General features: G+C 40.9%; 1 pseudogene; it reads right to left on the bottom strand.

The window, feature by feature from the left end:
• The window catches only part of LOC149175961 (DExH-box ATP-dependent RNA helicase DExH8 pseudogene), a 37,471-nt pseudogene extending 25,212 nt beyond the window's left edge, over positions 1–12,259 (bottom strand).
• Positions 12,260–23,850: the final 11,591 nt, after the last annotated feature.

The raw sequence follows: 23,850 nt of genomic DNA, 5'->3' as shown, positions 1-23,850 counted from the left end.
CCCAACCTTGGTGAAACCCTCGGGATTTTTATCCACAGTGGTTTTCACATTTCTCTCCATATTGTTTGTTGGGAAGTCTTTGTATAGATGCCCATGTTCATGGCATTTGTGGCACCTAAATGGGATGTGCTCATAGTCCACCAACTGCACCCATTCTTGATCATATAATTCTAAAATTATCGCATATGGAAGTGCTCTAGATAATTCCATTTCCACACATATCCGGGTGAAGGAGGGGTATTTTCCTTTCAGAGTCGCATCTAAGATAGAAAATTCCCTAGTTTGTTGCCTATTGTTTTTAGAGATTCCGGTAGCCAATAATCTAGAGGAAAGGAGTATAGTATAATCCATACCGGTACCGATGTGAATATTTCATGTTCTGGGACAAAATCTATCATCCATGGTTGCATGTAGAGGCCTACAGTAGTGTAGAAATATGGTCCTCCTTCAAACACTCTATCTTTATCCTCTAGGCTTGTGAACACTACTATGAAGAAGCCCTTAGATCCCAGATGAAGGTTTATTTCTCCCTTTGGTTTCTAGTGGCTCCTTATCCATACATGCAGCGCCCTCTCCGTCGGCCATATTCCCATGAATTTGCATACAACCACATATTTTGCCATATGATCCCTATGCGCTTGTAGCGCTGGGTCGCTTAAGATGACCCGGGGATTGATATTTGACTTGGGTTTGCATACCCCAGTTGTCCTTATAGAAGTATTTTTTTGACTGCTACCCCCTTTCTCCTTCTCCTTACTAGCTTCCTACTGATCCCCTTCTTGTTCATGAGGTCTTTTTCTTCCCAATATTTCTGTGTTACTTGCCTCTGTTGTCTTCTCCAGAGGTTTCTTGAAACGATTTTTTCCAGCATCCTTGCTTCTATCCGTAACTACTTTACTGTAGGAGGGAGCAGCACTCCCCCTACACCTCCCGCCAAACCTAGATCAAGTTGAAAAGCCTCCCTTGAAGACTAGTATTCTCTCTGCACTAATCTCAAGGGCAATTTTATTTTCTGAAAATCTTGCGAAATTGCAGCAATATGTCATCTTTAATAGCAAGACAAGCACTCCAAAATTAGGGAAAGTGATGTACATTCGTGAAGAGCTCAAAGTGACAAAAATAAACAAATCCAAATAGGTTGAGGTTGGAAGGGTGAGGGAACTGTACCCTCACCTAATTGTCGACTGGAAATGAGCTTTTGGAGGTCCAAAAGCTTCCAATGGGGAGGAGTGATATAGGGGATCAAATTAGTGCTCAAAAATTAAAGTGTGCGACAAAGCTAAAAACTTGAACAAATGGATAGATCTCAATGATATGAAATCAACGCAATTTGTTTCACTCAAAACCTATATCGTATGCTCCTGATATCATGTTTTGATCGAATTGCTAAAAAGGTAAATTTTGGCCAAAAAATGATAGGTGACTGGACAATTTGGGCTAGTGGCAGGCTGCCACATGGCCTCACTAGATTGGTAAAAGAAATTAAAATTTCTATTGTTTAGAAAAAAATATATCTCCAAAGATTCGAATTATTGTATTGGTTTTTATGCTGATTGTGTATATGGATCCAATAGTGGAGGCCCACGTGGGCCAAGCAATGGAAACCACGTGGCCTCCGGAGGTTGGTCCAAAATTTTGGTTGGAGGTCGAGCAGTCACAAGGGTTGAACCCATGACCTGCAGCACAACACAACAAGCCCACACCACTGCACCATTATATTGGTTCTTAACTTGTAAGGTTAGAACCCCCATTTAAAGTTTTATATGACACCATTAGGGGAGGGGGACAGGCTAAGCCCTAGCCCCTGGCCACCCCAGTGCCCAGAGGACCGCATGCAGAGGGGCCAAGGGAATAAGGCTTATCCTGAACCATGGCCACATCTTGCAACACCAAACCGTCTTTGCCTAGCACAAAGAACCATGACTGAAAGGTAAAGGGGCCAGCCCTATGGGGCCAACCTCGGGGTCACATGGCACCCCATAGCACTGAGAGCACGACAATGTGGAGGGGGCCAACACAAGGGGACCAACCCCAAGACACATGACAACCATAGGACCAAGGGTGTGATGGAGTAAGGGGGGCATCCCCAAGTCACCTAGACTCAATGCGACCAGGAATGCGAAAAACCAAAGGGGTGCGAAGTTAGGCCCTGAAATCTCAGCCCCCTATGTGGTCATATGCACCAACATGGCCAAAATTTTCAGGAATGGGGGCTTAATGGGTAGATTAACAATGCTACAATTTCACTTGTTGGGTGGGATTTTAGGTCATATTTGCGCGCTGGTTCCGGTTTTGCAGCGCTTAAGCCATATTTGGGTTGAATTATAGGATGACTAGCCATAGAATTGAGAAAAAACTGGAAACAGACATAACTTACTCAACGTTTGGGTGTATGAGGTGAAAAAAGAACCAAAATGGGGGTTTTTGATAATGTTGGATCCATTTGAGACATCAGTTTTGTTGTTCTAGCTATGTAAAATCATGTAAATACACTTTTGAGAACTTAATGAAAGAGGCCCTGCATTGGAAGTCAGACCAGGAGATATAGCCTAGGAGAGGGATGGAGTCCTTTATCATGTTTTGTGTTATGTGTTTCAGATATGCTTATTTTGTCTCTATTTGGTTGTAATTTGTGGTTAAATTCACTTGTTTTATGTGTTTAGTAAGTTGATCCTATACCCAAAACACATATAATTTTCACTTGCAAATTGTTAAAATTCTTCAAGTTTACATATTTAGATTAATAGGCATGTTGGAGTTGAAGGAATCTAAGGCAATAAGTACCGGATCAAGAGGAGAAATCAATAAAAGTTGAAGGTGAGATAGCAAAAAGGAGGAGAGGATCAATAGTCTAGAATGAACTGTTGTCGCTATGTCATTTGAACAACTCATCATTGTTCTCTCTCTCTCTCTCTCTCTTTCTCTTTGAATCCTTTTATGTAACCTGATTCAATAAGGATTGATGTTCTAGCTTGCAATGAAGAGCCTATTATGATGCATTGATGTAATGTTATGGTTTTTAATGGAAAGGAGTTGTGGGAATTCTTTGTGTTTTGACTCGTGATGGAATGTTTAGCTCCCTTTTAAATTTATAAAGTATAAGTTGGAATGTTCTCTTTTATTTCTATTTATGTTGTGGTTCTTTTCTTTTCGAATCTTAGATATCTGTACATATAATTATAATACAACTGAATGAAATGGAATACCTATTGCGATTTTCTTTGATTCCACGTTGTGATCCCTTACCTTGCTGAGTCTTGGCATGCCTTAGGTGAGACACATCTCTTTCTCATTAAGTGAGGTGAAAATGTCGATGTAATGAACTACGACAGAGTATTTTGTTCATGCCTTAAATCTAAACCCAAGGTCTATCTATATGAAAATTTTAAGCCAATAAATGGCTTCGTTTCCAGGTTCTTGAGTATTTTCAAGGGACCAGGACCATGGTATCGAGGATCCTTAAAGGAAATTTTCAATATTGGTGGCATGAGAAAGTTGACCAATTTATTTTCTAGTAAGCACAATTATGCCTGAAGAATTTAGAGTGGGTAAAAGAGGAGGGTTTGTACGCGGAACCTACTAGCGACAAGTATGAAATATTATGGTGTAATTTCCCTGAAGAAATTCATAATTGGTTGTTTCAATGGGAGATGAATGGGGGATATGGAAATCAATGTGGATCTCCTCAGACCTCGACTGTGGTTGATTTAGCTGAGCTGCATGGGCTAGATACAGAACTGGCAAGATTTTTTGATTTATGGGTATAAGCAACCCTAGAAAATTATATTATTGAATTCGCTACAGAAGATCATTTATCCTTTTCCAATGTTGAGGCTATGTTTAGGTGTGGGTTGCAGGGAAGGTTTCTAAAGGAAATCCCCCTTTGTATTAAATTCTTGTTGGTGTAAGAAAATTTACTATTGTTAAGGGACAGAATATGGCAACCTAAAACTTCAAAACTGGCGGTAGGATGTAGGGAAGGGATGCTACGTGGTTGCAGAATATGAAGATGTTGTTGTGATGGATGTAGATGAATTGCAGAGAGCTCAATATTTGAGAGCACAAAATAGGGCATAAATAGTCGATGAATGGTAGAAGAAAAATTTATGTTAGATCCAAAGGCGACAGAGGGAATTATGACAAGTAGGGGAGGCATGGAGTAGTCCAAGGTTATGGGTAGGAGGATGAAATAGTTTGGATTGTGGAAGATGGAGGGTAGTGATAGTGCTGGTTTTGGCTAAATGGGAGGTTTGACAGCCCTTGCTACAAGACATAGGGAAGGAAGTAGTAGAATTCCATATGTATGGGAAGGAGTAAAGAAGCCAAACAGATCAGTGCCTACAATTAGAATAGTGAACCAAGATATCCGTTCTGATGAAGAAATTCATTTTGTAATGAGGAAACTATTTTCCGAATATGATGTGTGCCCTATAAGTGATAATTCATCACCCAACAACACTGGTAACACCTTCCCTGACCTACCTCTGGTACCTTATCAAGATATTTCTCATTTTATTTCAAAGTTAGCTAAAATCATAAAAGTTCACAAGTTTTACAGTACATATATAACTGGTACCTACAGTAGTGGTGGTAGTAGTTTTCAATCATGTTCTTATGGGTATTCAGAACCTAGTTCGTAGTGGTTTATACTCATATCCCCTAGTCAATCTACAATCGTCGGTAACATAGTAGGTTCCTTCATTCGATACCCTGAATTTTTATGATGAAGGAACAAAGATGTTGAAAAACACTAGTATTTGTGTGAAGCAATATGGAGGGATAGAAAAATGCTTGATGCTACTAAACATATTGAGTTTCAAACTACCATGAGAGATAAAACACTAAGATGGTTTATTAAATGGTCTGTTATGCATCAAAATCCCTCTATTGATGAGGTTCAATGAGAATTTGTTCAGGAGTTCAAGCTTCCATAGAAAAATCAATAGGGGTTGTCCAAGTTGTGGGATATTAAACAGCGTGAAGGAGAGATTGCATGGGAGATGATGCAGTGATTAAAAGATGTTATTTGTAAGTTAATTTATCCTATTGATCCCAACTACGAATGAGATTGGTTTATTAAGGCCTTGTTTCCATTAACTTGGAACCCTTTAGCTCAGCAAAAGATTGATACATTGCAAGATGCCCTTGAGAAAGCTACAAAGATTAAAGTTACGCAAGGGTATCCTCAAGAGCACAAAGGAGGATTTTCTTCTAATGATCCTGCCCTTATTGGACTACAACATCAGATTGCTGACTTGACGAAGAAACTAAAAGAAACGCATGCTACCCAACGTTACGTTCTCAAATATGGTGTACTGATTGTCATGTTGAGGGTCATCATGTCATAGAATTTCCAAGACTGTGAGGTAATGATCTAGATTTAAATAGGAAGGCAAAAAATTACACATATAACCATAAATATAGATATGCAGTGGAAATAACACTTCATTTCATTAATATCAAATACTGAAATATGCTTACAAATAGAATGGAAATAAGATTAGCTCAGGCGATGGTAACTTATCTCTAAGAAGAGATGTGGCAGCTACATGCCTTTGAAATGTGTTACAATGAGGCTCAAAGGCCTATTTATTATTAAGAAACAATGGAAAACCCTAAACATCCAAAAACCTAACCCTAGGAGATGAAGCGCCAAACTATGGGTCCCGTTTGGGTAAATTGGTACATCAACTTCCAGGGGTCATAACTTTGGCATACGATCTTCGTTTGACTCGCACAATAACTCATTAGAAAGATATATCCGAGGACTACAAATTTTTCATGACCAATGTCAATTACCGACTCATGTTGGTGCCAGGTTTCCCAAAAAACATCGTTTAGGGCCTCAAAATGGCTCCGGAAGTTCAGGACCCGAAAAATTGCCAAAATAGTAAATTGTGCTACAAATAAGGAAATTGAAAAACTGAAAGATGCAATTGTGGGGGTCCAATTGGGATAGGTGGGTGGCCACCAACATCCACCTATATCATTCCTCCCCCCTTAGGAAGCAATGGTCCCCATTGCGTTGAGTGCCTCCATGAGATGGGGAAACTTCTGTTGTACTTGGTCCCTGGTGAGTTCTTCTCCAATACTTGATGTGTCCAGTAATGGTGGGAAGCATGGTCAAAGGTGGTCCACATTGAATAATCGGTAAAAGCCAAGGAATGGGGGAATTTTGTGCTCCAAAGTATTGTTTCCCACAACCTTTGTAATGGTGTAAGGACCATATCGGAGTGGTTTGAGCTTCCGATGGACTCTTGTAAGGCATTCTTTCTGTAGATGCAACTTGACTTTGTCGCCCACTTGAAACTTGTGTGGAAACTGATGTTGATCATGTCGTTACTTGTACTTGGCATTTTCCAGAATGGAGCAGCATCGACCTGTTGGGTAGAGGTGCTCTAGGAGTGAGATCAAACGAATGCTTGACTTGACAGTGCAACAGTACCCCTATGGGTGGGGAGAAGATGCTCTCGTATTCTTTCATGTCCGTATCCACTTGCTTTTGCTACGTGGAGGAACCCTTCCTAGGGGCCATTAATGTGGCTACGATCTTCCCCTTACTTTGAGAGTGAACCAGAAAGAAAATGAATTTCCTAGTTTTGGAGATGATCCTACTGCATTTCTTAGCAGATATCAAAGAGGTGGCGGTAGATGGGGCTACCTCTGGTATCCTGTATAATGAATTACCCAAAGAAATAATAACAGCGTGGGGCCTCGACTCATACACAACATGTCGCTACCATAGGTATGGTTGGCCTAATAATACATCACAAACATCAAGAGGTGCAACATCACACAATACCTCATCTGTGAAGGGCTTGATGCTATAGGGAAGGCGGCACTGCTAACAGACTTGGAGATCTCGTCCTTGGTTAAGCCACCTGATGTTGTATGGTTACGAGCGTGGTATGGTCAGTAGGCCCAGCTGCTTCATTACCTCTTCTGAAATGAGGTTCTTTTCGCTACCCTTTTCGATAATGAAGTGTAGCGGCAAACGCTTCACCCACATTTGTGAGTGGAAAAGACGCTCCGCCTCCTCTGGATCTTCAGGCTCATTCTTCTAGATCTTGGTGGTGGAAATAGTGGTGTTGGGCTCCGCATCAATTATGTGCTTCACTTTTTCATTCCTCTTATCGATTTCTAACTCACAGTTGGAACAAGCATCTGATTTTGAACCCTTCAAATTGGCCACCAGTGACTACTTGACCTGACACTCACTTGTGTTATGAGTGGGGCTCTTATGGCACTCACACGACTTTCCTGTGTCCTTCTTTAACTTCGTGGTGTTGTTCTTTTCTGATGGCTTCGAAGGGTTTTCTTGGGTCACACTGTCTTGGATTTGTCCTTGGTTTTGTGGTTTGGCGAAGCCTTTCCCTTGCTTTGGATTCACTGATCCAAATTCTCACTTCTTCTGTTTAAAATTCTGCTCGATCTTGATAGCATATCGGTACGCCATGTCGAGCGAGGATATGTCTAGGAACTCCATCTCATCCTATATGTACCTATGTAGGTAGCCACGGTATTTGAGTACCAAATGCCGCTCAGAATCCTTGATACCCAACTTTGTGCGAAGGGTATGAAAATTATTGGTAAACTCTGGCACGTCTTGGTCCCTTCCTTGTTGCACCATGGTCCACTTTATGTATTTATACTCATAGCTTCTGATAGGGTAGTACTGCTCCTTGTTGGCATTCCGGAATGAATTCCAGGTTGGTGTAGCTGAAAACAATGAGTTCGTGCTTTCATCCTTTTGCTCACAGTAGGTTTCCCACCAGTCCTTGACGTGGGGGGTAGCTTTGAGAAGAGCAAAAGTAATCTTTTCCCAACTAGAAAAATCATGAACAGAAAAAAATACCCTTCTAGTAAATTCAACCATTTATCTACGGTATCTGCATCTATCTGACCTTCGAATATGGGAATTTAAAATTTAACTTGTACCTTAAAGGGTGTGGCATTTCCAGAGTAGTTGCTGGAAGTAGATGCGTCACCCCTGGGTAGCTGCTTAAGGATCTGGGCAAAGTTGTCCATCATTACGTTTCGCTGTTGCTTGAGGGCTTCTTTGAGAAAGATTTTGAGAGGATCTCCTACCCCCTCATCTTTATTTTCTTCCACCATGGGAGGTTGTCGGGGTTTGCGAGGCTAATCTTGCAAAAGGTTCAGCCAAATCGACCCCTAACTCCTTATATCCTGACCTCGTTGGGGACATGAAAAGAAAAATAGAGAAAGAGCAGACCGATCTGATACCACTGATCCAGATTTAAACAAGAATGCCACATATTACACATATAACCATAAATATAGAGATGCAATGGAAATAACACTTCATTTCATTAATATCAAACACTGAAATATGCTTATAAACATAATGGAAATAAGACTAGCTCAGGCAATGGTAGCTTATCTCTAAGAAGAGATGTGGCCGCTACATGCCTCCAAATTGTGTTACAATGAGGTTCAAAGGCCTATTTATTATTGAGAAACAATGGAAAACCATAGACATCGAAAAACCTTATCCCTAGGAGACGAAGCGCCAAACTATGAGCCCCGTTTTGGTAAATTAGTACATTAACTTTCCAAGGTCGTAACTTTGGCATACGATCTCCATTTGACGTGCGCAATACCTTGTTAGAAAGATCTATCCGAGGAAAACATTACAATATAACTAAAGATGGTCCCAATTAAAAAAAAAAAAAAAAAAAAAAACGTCGTTTAGGGCCTCAAAACGGCTCCACAAGTTTAGGATCCAAAAAACTACCAAAAATAGTAACTTGTGCTACAAATAAGGAAAATGAAAAATTGAAAGAGACAGTTTTGGGGGTCCAAGTGGAATAGGTGTGTGGCCACAAACATCGACCTGGATCATTCCTCCCCCCTTAGGAAGCAATTTTCCCCATTGCGTTTAGTGCCTCCATGAGATGGGGAAACTTCTACTGAACTTGGTCCCTTGTGAGTTGTTTTGCGATCTCTGATGTGTCCAGTAATAGTGGGAAGCATGGTCAAGGGTAGTTCACATTGAACACTTAATGCAAGCCAAGGAATGGGGGAATGTTGTGCTCTAAAGCATTGTTTCCCACAACCTTGGTAATGGTGTAAGGACCATATCAGAGTGGTCTGAGCTTCCAATGGACTCTTGTAAAGCGTTCTTTCTGCAGATGAAACTCGACTTTGTCACTCACTTGAAAGTTGTGTGGCACCCAATGTTGATCATGTCACTGCTTGTACTTGGAATTTTGGAGAATGGAGCGGTGATATATATGCCTGTTGGGTAGAGGTTCTTCGGAAGTCAGATCGAACGAATGATTGACCTGACAATGCAGCGTACCCCTATGGGTGGGGAGAAGATATTTCTGTCTTCTTTCAAGACGGTATCCACCTACTTCTACTGTGTGGAGGAACCCTTTCTGGAGGCCATGGATGTGGCTATGATCTTCTCCTTACTTTGAGAGTGAACCAAAAAGAAAATGAATTTCCTAGTCTGGGAGATGATCTTACTGCATTTCTTAGCAGAGATCAAAGAGGTGGCAGTAGGTGGGGCTACCTTCAGTATCTTGTATAATGAATTACCCAAAGAAATAATAATAGTGCAAGGCCTTGACTCATACACAACATGTCACTTCCACAAGTATGGTTGGCCTAATAATACACCACAAACATCAAGAGTTGTGTTATCACCTGGATTGAACCTCAGGCTGAAGGAAGGCAATGCCAGGGTAACCACAAACCACGCTTAGCCAAGTAGCTAGCCCTACTAGGTCGAGAGAGGGCTCTCTCCATAAGGATCTCAGCCAAGATGACTGGATCAGGTAAAGGATATTAGGCTAGGTATAGTAGCACGAAGTTTTGATTGGATTTTGAAGGGGTTTTGTCGGATCAGGAGGAGTTGGACAGTTTAGGTCTAGGGAATTAGGTTAGAATTGTAGGGTGTTCAATGGGGCAAGGTAGGCATAGGCTTTAGCACTCAAGGGCTTGATGGGGTGAGATTTTTTAGACTGGTGAGAAGCTAATAAGAGCATGTGAAAACCATGGATCCTTCCTAGACTGTAGAAAACATGAAATGGTGAATGGTTTCCCAAGGCAGAGCACTAATGTAATGAATTCAGCCTATCAACTTGAAAACATTTAACTAGAGGTGATGAAATGATTAAAGGAATACATAAAACACATTAACATATGATCGCAGAAGAAGAAATTGTACTAAAACTCATACCACATGGATCCCATAAAAATAGTTGCAATTCTTATTAATCTCCTACTAAACTGGTGTACAATCAAGGTTTGAGCCTCCAGCTGAGTCCAACCCTTCACAATGAGAAATAAGAAGAAGGTATAGACATGAATTCAACCTCCTCCCATCCTCAGGGGTCTAATCCCTAAGATGAGTAGCTAATCTAACTGTTAGCCTCCTATTGCGATAGGTTGTCATTTTTCATGATTGACAGTGGAAGTGCCAAATATGTTCATCTTTTCCATGCTGCAAAAGTTTCATATTTGATGAATCATGCCATTTTTGAAGAATTTTTCAGTTAAGGGAAGGCCAAACAGTTTAATCTTGGATTCCCTAGGTGTAAATTTCTTGTTTTAGAATATAGAGAATCAACATCTGTCCAAACTGTTTAATCTTGGCAGATTTGTAGATAGGTAGAGAATCTTGGGCACTCAATAGCTTAACCTGAGCCCCGAAAGAAATAAGGGTAGATTTAGATAGGAGGATAGCTGAAAGAAAAGTTGAAAAGTTGGGTTTGCTCGTTCAAGTGCACCCAAACCAAAAAGAAGACAAAATTGCTAGGTGAGTAGGCCGGGTAGGCAGTTTTGTGGCGGCTGAATGATCATTTGTGATCCATTTCATGTTTTCAAGTGTCAAATCTATTCAGATCACATGTATGAGGCAGTTTTTCATTCGGAGCAGCTCAAGCGAGGCATGTTTAACTTCCCCTTCTTCCCCTTCCCCAAATCACTCACTAACTTCCCCAAAGAGGTCAAGATCTGCTTGATATCTCTTAAATTCATCATGTTTCATATCATTTGCCTTGGTAAAGATCTGCTTTACTTAAGGAGTGTTCACATGTTCTCTAACAAGTTCTATTTCCCCTTTATAGACTAAGATTTCCATACTTAGCGCTTTCTTCACAATTTCATGTTAACTACTAAATCTACTATGTAAATCCCTATCCATTCCCCCTTCCCCCTACTAAAAATATGCTAAATAGCTCCCCTATGTACATATCCCCTCCCTCTGGTTGAAAAATAACCATAAGTGTGCTTGGGAATTACTAAGTTTCCCTGAAACTTAGTAAGAACCCTCATTTGCCTCTCAAACCATCTTCTAAATGCATTAGGACTCATTCCTATGCATAAAAACCCTTCCAAATGTATAAAATCCATCTTTTGGCCTTGTTTTACATTTCCCAAGGCATAAACCCCTTTTTTGGCCTTAAACCCTTCTCAAAACACATGAAATCCCTCTTTTAGGCTATCAGACCCCTTCCGAGGCCTTAAGAATCCCTCTTTTTGCTTAAAAGCCCTTCTCCGATCATGTAAACCCATCTCCGATGCCTTAAAGACCCTTTATAACACCCGAAAACCATTCAAAGGCCTTAAAAACCATTTGTCGAATCATAAAAACCCTCTTTTCAGCGAAAAAACCTTCATCGCTTGCCTCAAGCCCTCCTCCGAATTCATTTGCCCCCCATCCGACGCGATATCGCTGTCGGAGGTCGCAGCGATTAAGTGTTGGCTTATATTTTGTATGTTCGATGGATGCTCCGCCGATGCGATTTCGGCGATCGGCGTTTCACAATGTCATATGCCCCATATACATGCTCCTTCCCCTTTTCGCCGATGTGATATCGCTATCGCATCCGAAAGCGATATCACTATCGGGAGGCCTCCATATCGCAATTTCCCTTTTTACCGCATATATCATGTTTTACCGCATAAACCTAAGTTTTTCATAAAACTTAAGTTTTATCGCAAAACCTGCATTTTCATCCATCACAAGCCTTATCACAATGTCCCCAATGATAAAGCGTCGATTTGATCACAGCCGTCCATCGCCCCGCCTAGATCAATGGCCCACATGATTTCGGCGATCGCCCATTTCGGCGATCGCATATGTATAAGCCCTCCGCCCCACCAATTGCCGAAATGCCGAGTTAATCTCAGCTGCCCATTCAGGCCCGTAGATCAACGGCCCATGTTTAATCGCATCATTCCCATATGGCTCCGACTGGCAGAGCCGAATAGTTATAAAGTGCGGCATGTAAAGATTTCAGGTCTGCAGACCCATTTTTATTAAAAAACTCCGCCGATTGGGTTCCGCTGATGGGCCGGACCTAATTTCAATAAAAGAGGGCCTTAATGCATTTTCGGGTCCGCGGGCTATATCGCATATCGGAGGTTTATGTGTTGGGATCCGCCGATCCGCCGATCGTTGATTTAGTGCCAGCCGTTGGATCTGCCTTCGTGCGATCCAACGGCTAGGATTTAATCTAATGAACAGTGTTGCTCCCGCTATGTTTTTTCACAATTTTTGCGTGTAATTTGTTCTTTTCCTTTGTAAAGGAAAAAAGGCCCATTTCAGCACTATTTCATGCCTGCACCTGTGTGTGCCCAGTCAAGGAAGACATGCATTTTTTGATCATTTCTGATCGCTCCAAAGCCCAATTTTTGCTCCAGGAAGCCAACATGGCCCAGCATTATTATCAGGATGCATTCCTCCTCCATTTTTGTAGTTTTTCTTCAGGTCTAGCATTATTTTGATCGGCCATGCACCGATAGCATTCCAAAGGCCACGGAAGACATCAACAGCAGTTACTTTTTCCTTGAAAGGATAGAAAGGGGCGATTTGACAGTTTCGAGTATATCAGGGGAGAGAAAGTGGCCTGATTGAAGCGGCAAAGAGTATCAGAGGAAAGATAAAGCCCAGATTCATGTCAAAGAGTATCAGTGTTGTGGCAGAGAGTATCAGTTAAGTGTTTTTAGTGGAAATCTTTATTTCCAAAGCAGGTGAACATTGAATGGCCTCCAACAAAGTCAAAGAAAGCGGTGAAGCCATTTAAAGCTCTCATATCATAGTTAATGATATTAAAGCCATCTGGGAAGCGGTAGATCAGAGACCAATGCGTAGTTATGGCCAAATGAACAACACAGAGCCACAAGGATAGATATTTACCCATTTTTTGAGGCAGCTGCCTAGCGCAACACTTAGATAGATCATTATGCATTTATTTCAGGATAACTTAGATTAAAAAGCACTCATTTCCCTCAGATCTGTTTAAGATCTGCTGTAATAGATATTTTTGATATTTTCCCTATATAAACCACCCTGATTCAATGTTTAAAGGGTTGGTTGGTTGATTTACACATTCTGGACTTGCGCTGTAAGCTTAAGAACTTCTGTAATCAAATATTGCTGGAATGTTTGCATCTGAACTGGCTGGTTGTGATTTTAATGGCTGAAGAGCTTGATATGGAATTCTCGTGCTTGCTCATGGTCCAATAAGTCTTTCCTCCCTCTGTTTATCAGCTTATATGTGTCTGTATCATCTATATATCATAATCTAAGTTGCAGGAAGAAGGAATAGTTCAGAACTGGTTTTCATACCCTCTGTGCTCAATTCTTGTAACTTTTCTTTTTTTTCCTCTGAATTAGTGATGAATATGCATACTTAATTGAACATGTTTAAGCTATTTCCTTCATTATATGAATGCTGTCTAGGAAACTCTTCATTGCTCCTATTTAGCCTTGATCCACTTTCCCTCTTTTGCTGGATGAGAGATTCTTAATTTCCTCTCATCCCTTGACCTCCATTTCATCCTTGTTCCAGCATTAATCATTGTGCCATGTGTAGCTATCCTGCTCCATATTCCTCTCTTCTGCCAAAGAAAACACATCCATCAGTTCACATTCATGGACTCCATGCCCAATGGTTTGAACTTCTTACACGTTTCATGCCAAATCTGCTTGAATAGATCAACCATCCCACCAAACTTAGACAAAACCCATGTGCATCATATCTGGCCTAAAATCATCCCTTAAACAAAGCTAAATCCTAAAGAGAGAGCCCTCTCTGACTGCAGGTAGGCTAGGACTCGCAGTCCAAAGATTGGTTTGTGGTTACCTCGGCCGTATTCCCTTAGGAGTCAAAGGGAACAACCTGAGTGTTAACATATTGGCGACTCCCCTGGGGAAGAATCATTTGTTTATGACCGTAAATCCCCAATTTTGATCAGTTTGCCTTTCGAATAAGTCTTAAAGTTGTTTTGAAAAATCCCAAAAAATCATAAAATCTTCATAAATCTCAAAATATTTTGTTTCCTATTTCATATTTAGTTCTGATCTATGTTGGTGGACAGAGATCAGACCCTTCAAAGTTGATTTATCCACCTGGCGACTCCACATCATCCTCATAATAAAGACTCCACTGGAGAAATGAACCCAAAAGAACTCTATGAAAATATTAGGCTTTTGACCTGGACTATAATCCAAGAGATTATGTTCTTTCTCATCCATAATATTTTGCTATGTATATTGTATTGTAGAGATAATTTTTATAATTTTCCTTTGAAAAATGTTGATGAAAAGCCTCCTTGCACATTAGAACAGCAATTTCTTATTGCTGTTGAAGATCATCATACAGTCAAGGAGGAACCAAAAATCGAGCCCAATAATCCAATCCCTGTACATACTCTCGTGTCTCGAAAATTTCCTGATAGATATAAGCCCCTCATTTTGCCTCCCGTGCTCAATCCTTTGCCTAAAGATCATCCTGAGTATCTCCCAAGATTTGATGGAGAGAACGGAGTTACTGCTCAAAAGCATATCCAAGCTTTTGAAGACTATCTTAACATATTTGAAATGGAAGATGAGGATGTTAGTATTAGGATGTTTGCCCTTTCTTTGCAAAGCGAAGTTAGAACTTGGTTTAAAGCATTGCCTGAGGCTAGCATCTCTAATCTTCAACAGTTGTTCAAACTCTTCCTTGATAGATGGATGATCAAAATTAATTTCTTCTCGCTCATTGAAGAATATGATCAATTAAAAAGGCTTCCTAATGAATTTGTTCAACAATTTTATGATCGATTCAATCACATTTATCATTCCATGCCTTTGAATATAAGACCTCCCCCCGATTTAGCTCTATTGCATTATCCAAGAGCTTTTGATGCAGAAATTGAATATTGTTTGAGAGAAAGAAGCCCGTCCACCATGAAACAGATGCAAGACATGGCTGTGGACGTGGAGGCAAATATGAAGATGAGGGAAAAACAGCGCAAGGTAGAGCAAGAAGAAAAACTTCTTTATTTGTTAAAAGAAACAGAGGAAAGGATGCAGCAAATCACATTGAAAGTTGAATTTTTAGAGCACCAGGACACATCTGTTTTGCAAAGGGAACAAATTGATATTCACAAGCCCATTTCCCCCAAATCAGATGACATATTCATAGAGCAATATATGGATGAATCTCCCAATCTACTATATGAATATAATAGCTTTTCTTCTTTCAGCTTTTTGCCAAAATACGATGAGTATGATGATGATTATGAGCCTAACAACCAAATCAGCCTTGCAGAGGAGTCAGAGCTTATTTTGGCAGAAAGCACAGTTTAGGATCAGCAGCTTGAATCCAATGATCAGCGTGCCCATTTCAATTATGAAGAAAAGGAGGAAAAGGCAGAAAATTTTAATTTCAGCAAAGGAACTTTACCTTTTTGTTTTGAATCTTTTCAATTTATTAAGGAGAACTATCATGCAATTAATAAGCAAGTGTCAACAAGTGTTGATATTGATCGCCTGGAGGATAATCAAACCATTGTTCAAAATGTATTGCCTCTAGTTTTGCAGCCCCAAAGAGCCATCGAATATCAAATTGAGGAAGACTTAGAAGCAACAGCATGTGATCAAATGATCCAAGTGGATCCCCTACCTCTTGGTTTTCAGCCATCTCAGGTATTTCAAGAAGAAGAAGAACAACAAGCGCAGATCAGTCAGGTCCCATTCGAGCTTGTTTATAATGAGTTACAAGTTTCGCTCCAAGTTTTGTGCAATCCATTAGATGGCAGGCTGAGTGATGAAGTAAATCACTGCTCTTCTCCATTAGCAGGCTGTGTGGCTCAATGGCAAGTTGCTGATGATCTCCCAATTCCAAAGCATGATAGCTGTCCCGAACCTTTGTACAGTTCTTTAATTCAGCCCAGCAATAATGTATATATGTTGTAGGACCCTTTTTTACAGTTTCTTGTTTCAGCAAAGGAGATCAAGGCTGTCCTTGTCTTTGCAAGGATTAACAAAGCAACATCTGATTGCAAGATCTCCATTTCAAGCATCAGCAAGCACAAGCAGCGAAGCTCATTCATGTTTTTAATGCTTAAATGGCTGTACTGGCTATTTCATTTCACCTAAGAACAAAGTAAGTGCTGATTCGGGTAAGTAGGTGGGATTAATAAGGCAGGCAACAAAGGGAATTTTACAGAATACAGCAATAACTGAATCCAAGGCCATCTGACCTGCTGTTCTTGACTTTTCGCAAGGAAAAGCCACCCCCAAGTGGAGCCACTGTTAGCATCCTATTGCGATAGGTTGTCATTTTTCATGATTGACAGTGGAAGTGCCAAATATGTTCATCTTTTCCATGCTGCAAAAGTTCCATATTTGATGAATCATGCCATTTTTGAAGAATTTTTCAGTTAAGGGAAGGCCAAACAGTTTAATCTTGGATTCCCTAGGTGTAAATTTCTTGTTTTAGAATATAGAGAATCAACATCTGTCCAAACTGTTTAATCTTGGCAGATTTGTAGATAGGTAGAGAATCTTGGGCACTCAACAGCTTAACCTGAGCCCCGGAAGAAATAAGGGTAGATTTAGATAGGAGGATAGCTGAAAGAAAAGTTGAAAAGTTGGGTTTGCTTGTTCAAGTGCGCCCAAACCAAAAAGAAGACAAAATGCTAGGTGAGTAGGCCGGGTAGGTAGTTTTGTGGTGGCTGAATGATCATTTGTGATCCATTTCATGTTTTCAAGTGTCAAATCTATTCAGATCACATGTATGAGGCAGTTTTTCATTCGAAGTAGCTCAAGCGAGGCATGTTTAACTTCCCCTTCTTCCCCTTCCCCAAATCACTCACTAACTTCCCCAAAGAGGTCAAGATCTGCTTGATATCTCTTAAATTCATCATGTTTCATATCATTTGCCTTGGTAAAGATCTGCTTTACTTAAGGAGTGTTCACATGTTCTCTAACAAGTTCTATTTCCCCTTTATAGCCTAAGATTTCCATACTTAGCGCTTTCTTCACAATTTCATGTTAACTACTAACTCTACTATGTAAATCCCTATCTATTCCCCCTTCCCCCTACTAAAAATATGCTAAATAGCTCCCCTATGTACATATCCCCTCCCTCTGGTTGAAAAATAACCATAAGTGTGCTTGGGAATTACTAAGTTTGCCTGAAACTTAGTAAGAACCCTCATTTGCCTCTCAAACCATCTTCTAAATGCATTAGGACTCATTCCTATGCATAAAATCCCCCTCCAAATGTATAAAATCCATCTTTTGGCCTTGTTTTACCTTTTCCAAGGCATAAACCCCTTTTTTGGCCTTAAACCCTTCTCAAAACACATGAAATCCCTCTTTTAGGCTATCGGACCCCTTCTGAGGCCTCAAGAATCCCTCTTTTTGCTTAAAAGCCCTTCTCCGATCATGTAAACCCATCTCCGATGCCTTAAAGACCCTTTATAACACCCGAAAACCATTCAAAGGCCTTAAAAACCCTTTGCCGAATCATAAAAACCCTCTTTTCGGTGAAAAAACCTTCCTCCGATCATAAAAACCTTCATCGCTTGCCTCAAGCCCTCCTCTGAATTCATTTGCCCCCCCTCCGACGCGATATCGCTGTCGGAGGTCGCGGCGATTAAGTGTTGGCTTATATTTTGTATGTCTGATGGATGCTCTGCCGATGCGATTTCGGCGATCGGCATTTCGCAATGTCATATGCCCCATATGCATGCTCCTTCCCCTTTTCGCCGATGCGATATCGCTATCGCATCCGAAAGCGATATCGCTATCGGGAGGCCTCCATATCGCAATTTCCTTTTTTACCGCATAAACCTAAGTTTTTCATAGAACTTAATTTTTATCGCAAAACCCGCATTTTCATCCATCACAAGCCTTATCGCAATGTCCCCGATGATAAAGCACCGATTTGATCACAGCCGTCCATCGCCCCGCCTAGATCAACGGCCCACATCATTTCGGAGATCGCCCATTTCAGCGATCGCATATGTATAAGCCCTCCGCCCCGCCGATTGCCGAAATGCCGAGTTAATCTCAGTCGCCCATTCGGGCCCGTAGATCAAAGACCCATGTTTAATCGCATCATTCCCATATGGCTCCGACTGGCGGAGCCGAATAGTTATATAGCGTGGCATGTAAAGATTTCGGGTCCACAGACCCATTTTTATTAAAAAACTCTGCTGATTGGGTTCCGCCGATGGGCCGGACCCGATTTCAATAAAAGAGGGCCTTAATGCATTTTCGGGTCTGTGGGCTATACGCATATCGTAGGTTTATGTGTTGGGATCCGCCGATCTGCCGATCGCCGATTTAGCGCTAGCCGTTGGATCTGCCTTCGCACGATCCAACGGCTAGGATTTAATTTAATGAACAGTGTTGCTCCCGCTATGTTTTTTTCACAATTTTTGCATGTAATTTGTTCTTTTCCTTTGTAAAGGAAAAAAGGCCCATTTCAGCACTATTTCATGCCTGCGCCTGTGCGCACCCAGTCAAGGAAGACATGCATTTTTTGATCATTTTTTATCGCTCCAAAGCCCAGTTTTTTCTCCAGGAAGCCAACACGGCCCAACATTATTATCAGGATGCATTCCTCCTCAATTTTTGCATTTTTTCTTCAGGTCTAGCATTATTTTGATCAGCCATGCGCCGATAGCACTCCAAAGGCCATGGAAGACATCAGCAACAGTTACTTTTGCCTTGAAAGGACAGAAAGGGGCGATTTGACAGTTTCGAGTATATCAGGGGAGAGAAAGTGGCCCGATTGAAGCGGCAAAGAGTATCAGAGGAAAGATAAAGCCCAGATTCATGTCAAAGAGTATCAGTGTTGCGGCAGAGAGTATCAGTTAAGTGTTTTTAGTGGAAATCTTTATTTCCAAAGCAGGTGAACATTGAATGGCCTCCAACAAAGTCAAAGAAAGCGGTGAAGCCATTTAAAGCTCTCAGATCACAGTTAATGATATTAAAGCCACCTGGGAAGCGGTAGATCAGAGACCAATGCGCAGTTATGGCCAAATGAATAGCACAGAGCCACAAGGATAGATATTTACCCATTTTTTGAGGCAGCTGCCCAGCGCAGCACTTAGATATATCATTATGCATTTATTTCAGGATAACTTAGATCAAAAAGCACTCATCTCCCTCAGATCTGTTTAAGATCTGCTGTAATAGATATTTTTGATATTTTCCCTATATAAACCACCCTGATTCAATGTTTAAAGGGTTGGTTGGTTGATTTACACATTCTGGACTTGCGTTGTAATCTTAAGAACTTCTGTAATCAAAGATTATTAGAATGTTTGCATCTGAACTGGCTAGTTGTGGTTTTAATGGCTGAAGAGCTTGATATGGAATTCTCGTGCTTGCTCATGGTCCAATAAGTCTTTCCTCCCTCTGTTTATCAGCTTATATGTGTCTGTATCATCTATATATCATAATCTAAGTTACAGGAAGAAGGAATAGTTCAGAACTGGTTTTCATACCCTCTGTGCTCAATTCTTGTAACTTTTCTATGTTTTCCTCTGAATTAGTGATGAATATGCATACTTAATTGAACATGTTTAAGCTATTTCCTTCATTATATGAATGTTGTCTAGGAAAATCTTCATTGCTCCTATTTAGCCTACATCCAATTTCCCTCTTTGGCTGGATGAGAGATTCTTAACTGCCTCTCATCCCTTGACCTCCATTTCATCCTTGTTCCAGCATTAATCATTGTGCCATGTGTAGCTATCCTGCTCCATATTCCTCTCTTCTGCCAAAGAAAACACATCCATCAGTTCACATTCATGGACTCCATGCCCAATGGTTTGAACTTCTTACACTTTGCATGCCAACTCTGCTTGAATAGGTCAACCATCCCACCAAACTCAAACAAAACCCATGTGCATCATATCTAGCCTAAAATCATACCTTAAACAAAGCTAAATCCTAAAGAGAGAGCCCTCTCTGACTGCAGGTAGGCTAGGCCCTGCAGTCCAAAGATTGGTTTGTGGTTACCTCGGCCGTATTCCCTTAGGAGTCAAAGGGAACAACCTGAGTGTTAACACTAACTAATACTGAACAAGAAACAGGAATATAGGCATTTCAACAACGTACCTATGAAAGTGAAAAACTGATTCATTTGAGCTCAAACTGACTTCTAAAGTAATGAATCTACCCTCTATTACTATTTATCTATCATAATTACATTCCAAGTCATCATTTCCAATGGTGAATCATCATCCATGAGAGAGAATCCAAGAACACAGTCAAAAACTGGAAAACTAGCCATCCTGAGCAAAAACTGCCCTACGCGCAGCGCCACTAGCCAAACACGCAGTGCCACTTTCAGGTCCTTTTTGGAGGCCTTGCCAACATCCAAATTGATCTCATGATAGCTAATTGGAAAGATTTTCAAGTCTACTTTCCAAAACACCTAGAAGTTATACATTTGAAGCTAATTTGACCCCTCAAAACTTGATTCTCCCAAGACTGCTTCTGTGTGTCCAGAAAGTGGCAGAAATGTCATTTTTAGGGTGTTTTTTTGACCTTTTGGGGGACCAGTTCTGCCCCAAAAACTTTGAAAATATCTAGGGTGCATGCCCTCATTGCTCTAAATCTAAAATACAAACCAATTCTTCATTGGGTGCCCCTAGGAAAAGCGCAGCGTCGGTGTCGTTACGTGTTTAGGTAGTTTTCCTGTGTGTAGAATTTCAAAATTTGGCAAATGACAAAAATTTCTCCAAAATTGCCCAAAATTGGTGAGAAGCATCCTAAGCCTATCCTCCTCCTTTTTTCCTTTCAAGGCCTGCCTTAGCCTAGCTTTCATCTTCTTGAGCCTTATATTGCAAATCTTGTTTCAGTACCTATAATGATAGGCCATGTGTCTGATCATCTAATTGTCTCTATTGGCCTTCTGTAGCAGCTTCTCAAGGTGCAAGTTGACTCTCTCAAGCCAAGTCTCTCTATCATCTTCAATCTCTTTCTCAATAGGAGTCAAAGTGACTTGTGCCTCTTTTCCACTTTGTCGTTTTACCTTGAGCATTTCTAGCTCCATGAGGACTTGTTTGTCACTCAATTGCTCATTTTCTTGTTCCAAATATGTGATAACATATTTGGCCCTCTCCAAATTGTCCGCCAAAGCTTGTACTTGAGCCTCCTTTTCTTGTATGATGATGTCTTTTATGGTTTCTTCATCCTGAACCTCTAAGTCAATGATTTCAACTCCATGATGAGTATAACGCTGCTCCGGCTCATCATGCTTAGTCAAGTCAAAGTCTCTTTCCTCCTCATCATCAAGACTCTCCTCCAGCAACTTTTCCTTCCCTTTGTGCAGCTACTGCACTTGTACCTGTTGTGTTGATGAAGAAGGCAAAGCCCCTTCCACATCCTATGGAGCTAGCATTTTCCTATGAGATGATGAAGAAGGCAAGGTCCCTTCCACATTCCGTGGAGCAAACACTTGCCTATCAGCTGCAAACAATCTCCTTATGCCCCTCTGATATGTCATGTAAATGGGCACCTCAGTAGTTCTAGTCTCCTTGGCTTCCTCATCTGTTTTCACCTGAATACTGCTAGAAGGTCCCCCTACTTCTTGAGACACTGGTGGAGGAATTTGAGGACCCCTGAAGATATCATGAGAAATAAATGTCTCCCAAGAGATGTTGAGGAGACTGAGATGATGAAGCACAATCATCTTGATTAGGGAGTAGTGATATAGGTTGCTCATTTGCTGAGGGTATGGCTTCTTTTGGACAAAATGAGCCATCTTCTCAATATTCCTGAACAAGAAGTAAGGGAGGTTTAACATCCTCACCCTGGTAAAATGAATGAGGAGCCTGATGTGATAGGTGTACAACCTCGAAAATCTGCCCTCACAAGTGAAATAGTTCATGATGATTTTCATCATGGGGACATACATGTCTTCGAGAAATCTGAAAGGAAAAATTCTCTTCACCTCATTTCTGTATTGGGGTTTGATATAAGGCTCATAGTAGTGTTCATCCAAATCTTGGGCCTTGTACCACTTCTCCCCTACATTCGGAATCCTGGTTGCATCTGAAATGATGGAGGGTGAGACTGTGAATGTTACCCCAGCAAGAGTTACCTTTTTGCCCTGAATATGGGCTACAAAAAGTCTGGTGAGCTCCGGGTGGTATTGAACTCTCTCTACCTGCTCACAGAACTCATAACAGCCAAGATATCTAAAACATGTGACATCCAACTGAGAGGCCTGAAATTCTCTAAGGTTTGATGGCTCTTTTATGATAATTCTACCTCCCTTGTGTGGTTTTCTTTACTGTATAGCTCTATCTGCTGAGGTGTCACTGCCTGTGTTTGCCTCCTCACAGTCTCGGTCCTCTGTGTCCATGTTTGCAAGGCTAGAGGTTGTATGAAGGGAATGAGTGAAAGTGTTTTTAGGAGTGAGGGGATGGGAGATGAGCTTGTGGCTAGAAAATGAATGAGGGAATAGGAAATGAGAGGGAGGGCTTGTTTTGTTTGAGAAATTGCCCTTAGGGAAGAGGGATAAAAGGATGGAAATGATATGGAATAGGGGTGAAGGGATGAAGGGATAAGGGGAAGAGTTTAGAGCTGTAGGGATAGGTGATAGGATGAACAATGAGGGTTTAGGGTTTTAGGCATAAAAGGGAGATTTTAGGGATTCATATTTATCATGGAGAATGATTCTTATGATGTTGATATGCAAACCAAAACTGCAGCAAAGGAGGTCAACTTACTTGTATGCAGGTGTGAGAGGGAAAATTTTAGGTTTGTATGAAGATTTGAGACCTTTCTAGCCCTCATTCTCAACGCGCAGTGCCGGTGCACAGACACACAGTGCCAGTGTAAAATAACACTGTGAAATTTTTCCAGACATGCAGCACTGGCCTCAACGCGTAGCACCAAGTCCTCAACGCCCAACGCCAACCTTGCCTACCTCAGGCACGTAGCACCAAGCTCTGAACGCACAACGCCAACCCTTCTTCGCCCAAAACTTGCTCAAGCTTGCCTCTTCTTCTCACTTTTTGACTCCTTGCTTGCCAAATGAGGATGATGAACTTGAAAATGAAATGTGAGAGCTTAAATAGGAGAAGATTTTGATTTTTCACTTGAAAAACCCACTTTCTAATGTTTCTTGTCCTTCTTGAAAACTCTGTTTTTAATGCCTTTTCTTCTTTATGTCTTTGTAGGGGGATAATGCTCAACTTGAACTAATTTTTGTAGTGTTTCTTGTCATGCAGCAAGGAGAGATGCTTTGGTGCAGCTGGGATCATTTACTACATATAGTGACTTAAAATTACATAAGAAATACAAATAAACTCAAAATACTTTGTTTTCACCTCAAAAACATGTTTTTGAGGTGAAAATTACATTAGGTTAAAAGATAATTATTTAGTGGCTATGACCTACAAGCCATCATGCTTGACTTATTCATCATCCTCATACCCTTGCTGACCTTTATTTACACTTTAAAATCAAGCATCTTGACCTTGGAAATGAAACCCTAAGACCTAATGAAAACATGCCCTATGACCTAATGAAAGCATGATTGCAAATTGACCATGAAACCATAATTGAAGACA

Source organism: Pinus tabuliformis, chromosome 4_1 (assembly GCF_031772625.1).
Source record: "Pinus tabuliformis cultivar Carrire ecotype Pingquan chromosome 4_1, CPIR1, whole genome shotgun sequence".
NCBI lineage: Eukaryota > Viridiplantae > Streptophyta > Pinopsida > Pinales > Pinaceae > Pinus > Pinus tabuliformis.
Note: the sequence above shows the minus strand (reverse complement) of the source record. Positions and strands in the feature narration are given on the sequence as shown.